Source organism: Formica exsecta, unplaced genomic scaffold (assembly GCF_003651465.1).
Source record: "Formica exsecta isolate Colony F162 unplaced genomic scaffold, ASM365146v1 scaffold109, whole genome shotgun sequence".
NCBI lineage: Eukaryota > Metazoa > Arthropoda > Insecta > Hymenoptera > Formicidae > Formica > Formica exsecta.
In genome coordinates, this window is record NW_021848428.1 from 168,796 (window position 1) to 175,740 (window position 6,945).

General features: G+C 36.8%; 1 long non-coding RNA gene across 1 annotated transcript in view; it reads right to left on the minus strand.

Moving 5' to 3' along the window:
• Positions 1–532: 532 nt before the first annotated feature.
• Positions 533–6,945, minus strand: part of LOC115235221 — a 17,053-nt gene continuing 10,640 nt past the window's right edge. Inside the window, exons 3-4 of the long non-coding RNA XR_003883996.1 lie at positions 2,378–2,651; positions 533–1,145 (exon numbers count right to left, since the gene is read on the minus strand). This is a non-coding gene — a long non-coding RNA (uncharacterized LOC115235221). The remainder of the gene's footprint in view (positions 1,146–2,377; positions 2,652–6,945) is intronic.

Genomic DNA, 6,945 nt, shown 5'->3' on the forward strand with positions numbered 1-6,945 from the left:
GGCGAAAGCTCGGAGAACCGCGAGAGAAAGCTCGAAAGCTAAATCTACGCGAAGGAGCTTTCTAACCGAGTGCATGATTAATGCCTGGCAAACTTAACTAACCGCCTCGCCATCGCTGATGTGTATACATTACGCAGCGTCAATGTAACGCTAGAAACTCGCCGTTCGTAACGATATCGAAAACGGCATCGTTGAGAGACGAAACGATTAAATTCAATATATTTTACATGAGCAGAATATATGAAAGAATTAATAAGAATTTTTAAATATGTTTGTTTCATATATTCAAAAAATTAAACATTTATAAAGATAAATTATTTTATGAATCTACATGTTGATCGGTTTTTTTCTGGATAAGCTATTTCTAAAACTTTAATTATAGTTTGAAGAAAATCAATTTTGTGTGGCTAAAAATTATGTTTTTATTTTAGATATTTCATAACATTCCAAAAGAGAGAGAGAGAGAGAAAGAAATATTTAGTCTTTTTTTCTTAGATATAGTTTGCTTTTAGATACTATATTTTTCTTTCTTTAATATATTCAGGAGATGTAAATTATGACTAATTTATTAAACCAACATTATATTTTACGAGTTGAGAATTAAATGTATCGCGGTAAGGTAACCACACACATTTCTGTATGTTTATGGAGGTATTTAAAAATGCGGTAACCACACGCTTCAGCCTATTTAAGGAGGTGTTTAAAAATTCCTCTAATTCGTGACCGTCTAAAATTGAATTACCCTCCCGTGGAGTTTCATCAAAATCTCGGGCGGGTATGAAGGTTTCTGGCGCGACAATAAAACTAGCGGCCCATTTGCGAGTCGTACGAGGCGAGTAACATGATAGTGCCCATGATAAATTCGCGATTTAATGATAACGGCAAATGGCTATTTACGTCACGATAGAAGCCAATTAACTTTGCGGAGCACTGACCGAACAAACTGTCGTCGTCCTGTAAAGGACAGCGACATTTAGCGCGAAGCGTTGATTAATTAATTCCGTAAAGGTCGCACTCGAGATTTCCTTCATCTTACCACGAGAGATGACGCAACGTTGTCCTTCATTCCTACCTATCTACCATCTAAGATTTTGCAAACTGTAATTTTGATATTCCCGTCCGGATGACGCAATTAATCCACTCTCCTAAAAAAAAAAGATTTTAATAGCAATTTATATCACCGTATTAGATATCTATTACGTGTGAGCTAATATGAAGTATAATAAAGAATCGAAACATTAAAATTTCATGTTTTTCACGCGAGAAAAACTCGCGTCGCTCACGGCCAAAGTTTCTAAAAACACCAAGTTACCAAGGATGAAACTCAGCGAGGCGCAGTATTTTTGCACTCCGCCGTGATTACTCTCGCAAACTATGGCATTTAATCTTCGCAGGTAATCGAAGAAGCTTGTAAAAGCAAATCGCACTCGAGGCCTTACTTGTTGGATACATTGATGGCAGCGCGTAAACGAGCCGCGAAGGGAAAGAAAATAGCAAATAGACATTGACCCTCTCTCTAGATGCGGAGATTTTTTCCCTTGGAATCTCACACATACTTCTTAACATTATCATTAAATGTACACTAAGATCTAATGCATCCCCAACATTCAATTATTTTTAATCTAATTCAGTTTCTCCTCTCATTTTTCCCTCATTAACCAAAAAAAAAAAAAATTTATATATATATGAATTTTTTGAAGTCTTAAAAATTTCTTAATTTCGCAGATATTCAGAAGATAATTTTTTTTTGTAGTAAAGAGTGTTTGACGTCGTAGGTTTAAAAAAAAATAAGAAAATAGTAAACACATAGTTAACGCCAATGTGGAGCTCTTTCAAAAATAAATCTATGTGTTATCGTGAAATGAGAAATGCAATTAAAGAAAAGTAACCGCGAAACGGAAAGCGAAGCCGTAAGAATGAAAGACGACGTAGAAACCCGCGGCGGGGTTAAAGGGAAAGATGGCAAGACGATTTTTCAGAGAGCCTTCGCGCTAGAAAGCTGCGAGAAAAGCTTTTCTCCGGCCAATATAGAGAACCTTCTTTTGTCGAGAACGTTGTTTATAGCCATTAATGATGTTTATCGAATCCGTCAGCGCGAAAACGCTATGATTTATGATACAGATAAACGATAAGTCAACCAAACCATTTATATAAAAATTCTCTCATCGCTCCAAAAATTTATAAACCTTATTCTATTTATATCTATTATGTTGGAGTATCTCTCTGAGATTATTGGAAGCAGATGATTGATAAAGTGATTGTTTCATTAAAAAAAAGATGATCGCTACTATATAACAATATTATCCGCTAAAACTGATCTGATTTGCCAAAGCATCTACAGATCTTTTGTCTAAATGTAATGATTGAATTTACTCACCAGTCTACTTTCATCGTACTTATTATGCGAGTACGAAACCGTTGTCGTCGTGTCGCGACGCACGGTGTCCCGGATGTATCTGCGATATGTATCTGCGAGAAAGCTGCGGACGAAATTGCATTATGTCGTCCGGGAAACCGTATCCAACTTTCGGTCCCTGGAGGGCGTAAGAGAATCGCTCCGGAGAAAGACAGTGACGTTATCAATTTAATATCCAATTACATGCGCCGCATCTACGCCGCATTATCAACCAATTATTTCCATTGGAACAGCGCTGAAATCAAAATTAAGCAAAGAATAAAGCATTACGTAATTAAGAATGCAAGTAAATTAATAATATTCTGCACGTTAATGCTTCTTGTTACTATATCTCTTGCTTTTCATTCAAAAACAAGAAATATAATATCATATAAATAAACATAAATGTATTAAGTCTATTAAAATATGTATAACAGTTTTATTTAACATTAAAATAAAATTATTTATATATATGCGATGATGTATAATGCAGGATATATGGTACAGTATAATAATCGAGTAAAAAGGGAAATTAATTTGTGAAAAATTATTCATCTTTATCATCTCTGTTGTGTCGACAAACATTTCGAGTGTAACGCAGATGCTGTTTTCTTACTTTATTAACGTGCTACGGCTTATGTTTACCCGCAACGTGCAAGTATCGTACAAACGAGGTGCATACTGTAAACACTATGTACACTATGTACACTATTTCGCGTCCCCCTAGATGCAAACGCCATTTTGGTGATAAGTAGGCGATAATAAATACGTAATTACTCGGATTATATGTGAGTTTACACAATTTACTCTTAACGGTCGTTCTAAAATTCTAAATAAAAGAGCTCATTTTCAAAAAGGACTTTAATTCGTTTTTTTTTTCAATTTTAATTAGTTCGTCAGGAAAAAAAAATATTTATTTTAACTATCGTTGAATAATATTTGACATACTATATTTTCGAACTTAATATGATTATACATATAAATTTTTTTTTAATTTAAAACGTTCTGTGAATTTTGCGTCGTAGAATGCGAGTTATCGGTCGGGAAATGTGTCATTTGCATTTCTTTTTTCCACGCTATTCGCGGTTACACGCAGATGTCGGGTATCTTATCCGGAATGATGTGTAAGCTCGCCTCAACGCAAGACCGAGACGCGAAGTGCGAGCGCGTGAATCCCGTGTGCATCGTAAACACATCGCCGGTATGGCACAGGTGGACGGTGCACGTGTGTCTCTTGGGGATGATGTCATTACTAGTGCTTACTCTATCATAGTGTTTTTTCCATGTTTGATTTTTTGCAATAGCGACGTGCACATCGAACAGATAATCTCGTGTCGACGTCATTCCGCGAGTAACGATGACCATTTATCGATTCGAAAATTGCATTCACTGCTCATCTCGCCTGAGGTGTATTTTCAATTCACGCTCGAGACTAATTAAAGAAAATTATTTATGATGATATCTCACCTTCTTTAATTTCGCATAAGTTCATCACGAGTTCCGAAGATCGTGATTTAACCAAGCTAATAGATGCTTCTGATTCGCATTCGGCATTCTCTCTAAACGAATTTTCGTGAAAAATTAAATTTGACGTAATAAACTTATTATATCACAGCCAATTTAATGTACAGGGAATATTATCTCTCGATTTTAATGCATACGGTGACAAATGTCAGAGGATAAGCGCATCTCGAATTAATCATTAAAGTCAATACGATGCATAACTTGTTTCAGAAATAAAACTCTAGAATAAAACTTTTAAAGTAGACATATTTAGGACATTGCATATGTATGTGTGTATTTTGCATCGTAATCCACAGGATGGATCGACGCATTGCTCGTGTAAGTTTTACATATCGCACATTAGAAAGCGAAGGTTGCAAATCCGCAGGAAAAAAAAAACGCTGAAAAACGTGGGAACAATATGAGAACGGAATACGCGAACGGAATTACGATTTATACTATTTCGCTACAGAAATGGGCCCGACAAATCTTGTGTATTCTTCGGGGATCGTATATCATCGACGCTGTCAAAAATCAATCGCGATTTACGGACGTGACGAATCCGCCAGACGGGTCCGTAACAGACGCACATATAAACGGGTGCATAAATTTTTTCTTTTTTATTCGCTCCGTAAACACAAAAGCGCGCGCAGCCGGTTGATCCATTCTGCGGCTACACCCATCGACGTCCATGACACGAAATTCATCGACGCGTCGCGCCGCACTCCGGACGCACGTCCGAATGACGTGATACGAGTCGCTGGAACGCCGTGGTCCATCCGAAACCTATTGGGATTCCGATCTAAACCGAACGACCACGCATTTCCGGGAAGGAGAACGTTCCGTTCCTCGGGAGTGATCGATCCAGCAAGGCCATCGTTTCCGAGCATCGATCTCTTCTCGTGATTGTCGTACTTTGCAATCGCGATATCGAGAAACATTTATGCGCGTCGAAATATACGTCAAAATAAATAAAATATGAAATATCTCGTAGAGAATGTATGTTTGATGAGTGCTCGATGATGGAATGAATAGTCAACATACTTCGGATGCGCGTTCACTCGCGCGCACGTATCGACGCCGGCGTTTCGCGTCGTCTCGCCTCGCGGCCAGGGTCAACCACTTGTAGAATCCTGGCAAGCGTCTATGCAGCTCGTAACACTCGACCGGATACCGTGCCAAAATTTCACGCGATTACGGCCTTTGTCCCACCGTCAATGACCCCTTAAAGCTCACGCTCGTTATGCTTGGCACTACATCGGCGATCTTATCAGGTAGGCGCCACAAATCTGTCATTAATCCGGACCGCGTTAGCCCGCTTGTTGCATTATACGCCGAGCAACGAGGCTTATCTCTGTCTCGTTGTATCTTTAGGAACTCGATTTAATAATCGTTCTAAATGAATTCTAGGAGAAATTTATCCGCTTCACCCATTGTTCGTTTCTGCCATTTTCTAATTAAAACAACATATCCTATCAAAGATTTTTGCGAGTTTTAACATAAAAGAAATTTATGAACGTGTTATTCGCGGAATTCATGTTATTTACGATAACTAACAGAAATCGTCATCAAATCGTATCGATAGGTTACTCTACTAATCACAGAAATGGACATGTCTTGGACTCGCGTAGCCTTTCAGAGCACGCATGTTTCGTCGTGCGTAATGTATTATAGATTGGTATTACGTGTGTAGCGTGTAGCGACTATAATACGTGCGTGTGTGTATCGCGCGCGGTAACGTACACGTAAGCCTAAACAACGCGAGCACCGCATTGCGGAAATTCCAGGACCGTATATATTACTGACTAATTCATTCCCTTTATACGTACTCGGCCATGCATGCATTTACGCGCTTGCAAGGTCTCCCGTGAATTCTACTGCGCGGCCTTTCAACCGCGCATTCTTTGCTGAAATTAAAATCAACGTGTTATTAAAAATTTGGTGTAAAATATTTCTCCAAATGTCGAACAAAAATTTGAGTTAAAAATTATAAAAATATTATGTATACATATAAAAAGATATCTAAATATTTTTATTTAAATGTTTAAAATATTTCTTTAAATATTCTGAAACTTTATTCTTTAAAACATACGATCAATGAAAAATTAACTTCTTTCCGTCACGGATAGCAATGCATACGCGTATATAATCTCGCCACATTCAATAAAATAAATAAATCTAGTATCATTACGTTGATGATTAGCGATATTCTTCAAATATTGGATTTTCGCACTTTCATCACGATGTAATTAATTTTTATCTCCTGTAGATTATAATTGGACGACGCGTGAAGATTGTTCGCGAGCAATGAACCGCGCGGTTACAATTAACCGCATGCAAGTCATGTAGATAGATCGTTTTATATAATCGCGGATATAATAGAGTTCAATTTCGAGATCCGTCGGAGAATTTTTATGCACGAGTTGAACGACAGATATCTCCTTCCTTCGGTAGGATAATCTGGACCGATAAGTCCTCCATAAAAAAAGAAAAATCCCACTCATGAAATCTCTTTGTTCCTCGAAAAAAAACAAAGTTTCCCACATTTCCTTTTTCCGATTCCCTTCCGCCAAATAATTAAATCTATAAATTCTTTAGCAAGATTTAATAATCTATTATATAAGTGACGATTAAATTAGCATAGTCTTTAACCTCGTTACAAGTTCGTAAAATCTGCCAGAGATGAACTTATTACTCATACTTACAATATTAATAAATAAAAGATGCAATTATTTGTTCTCAATTTTGATGAGAGAGAGAGAGAGAGAGAGAGAGAGAGAGAGAGAGAGATTACTCTAGATTGGTTCTCAGCAATGCAGGACATTCTCTATCTATGAATAGCACTGATCGATTCGGACTAATTGAGAACCGATCTATAATTATAATTACATGTATAATATTTATGTATTATTCAAATTTAATTTCATGTAGAATTTATGACTTGAATAGAGATGTTGACAGAATTAGAATAATAATAATTATTATTATATACATATATATAGCATATCTTCATCTTGAATGTTATTATTTAAAAATGTGGTATATAT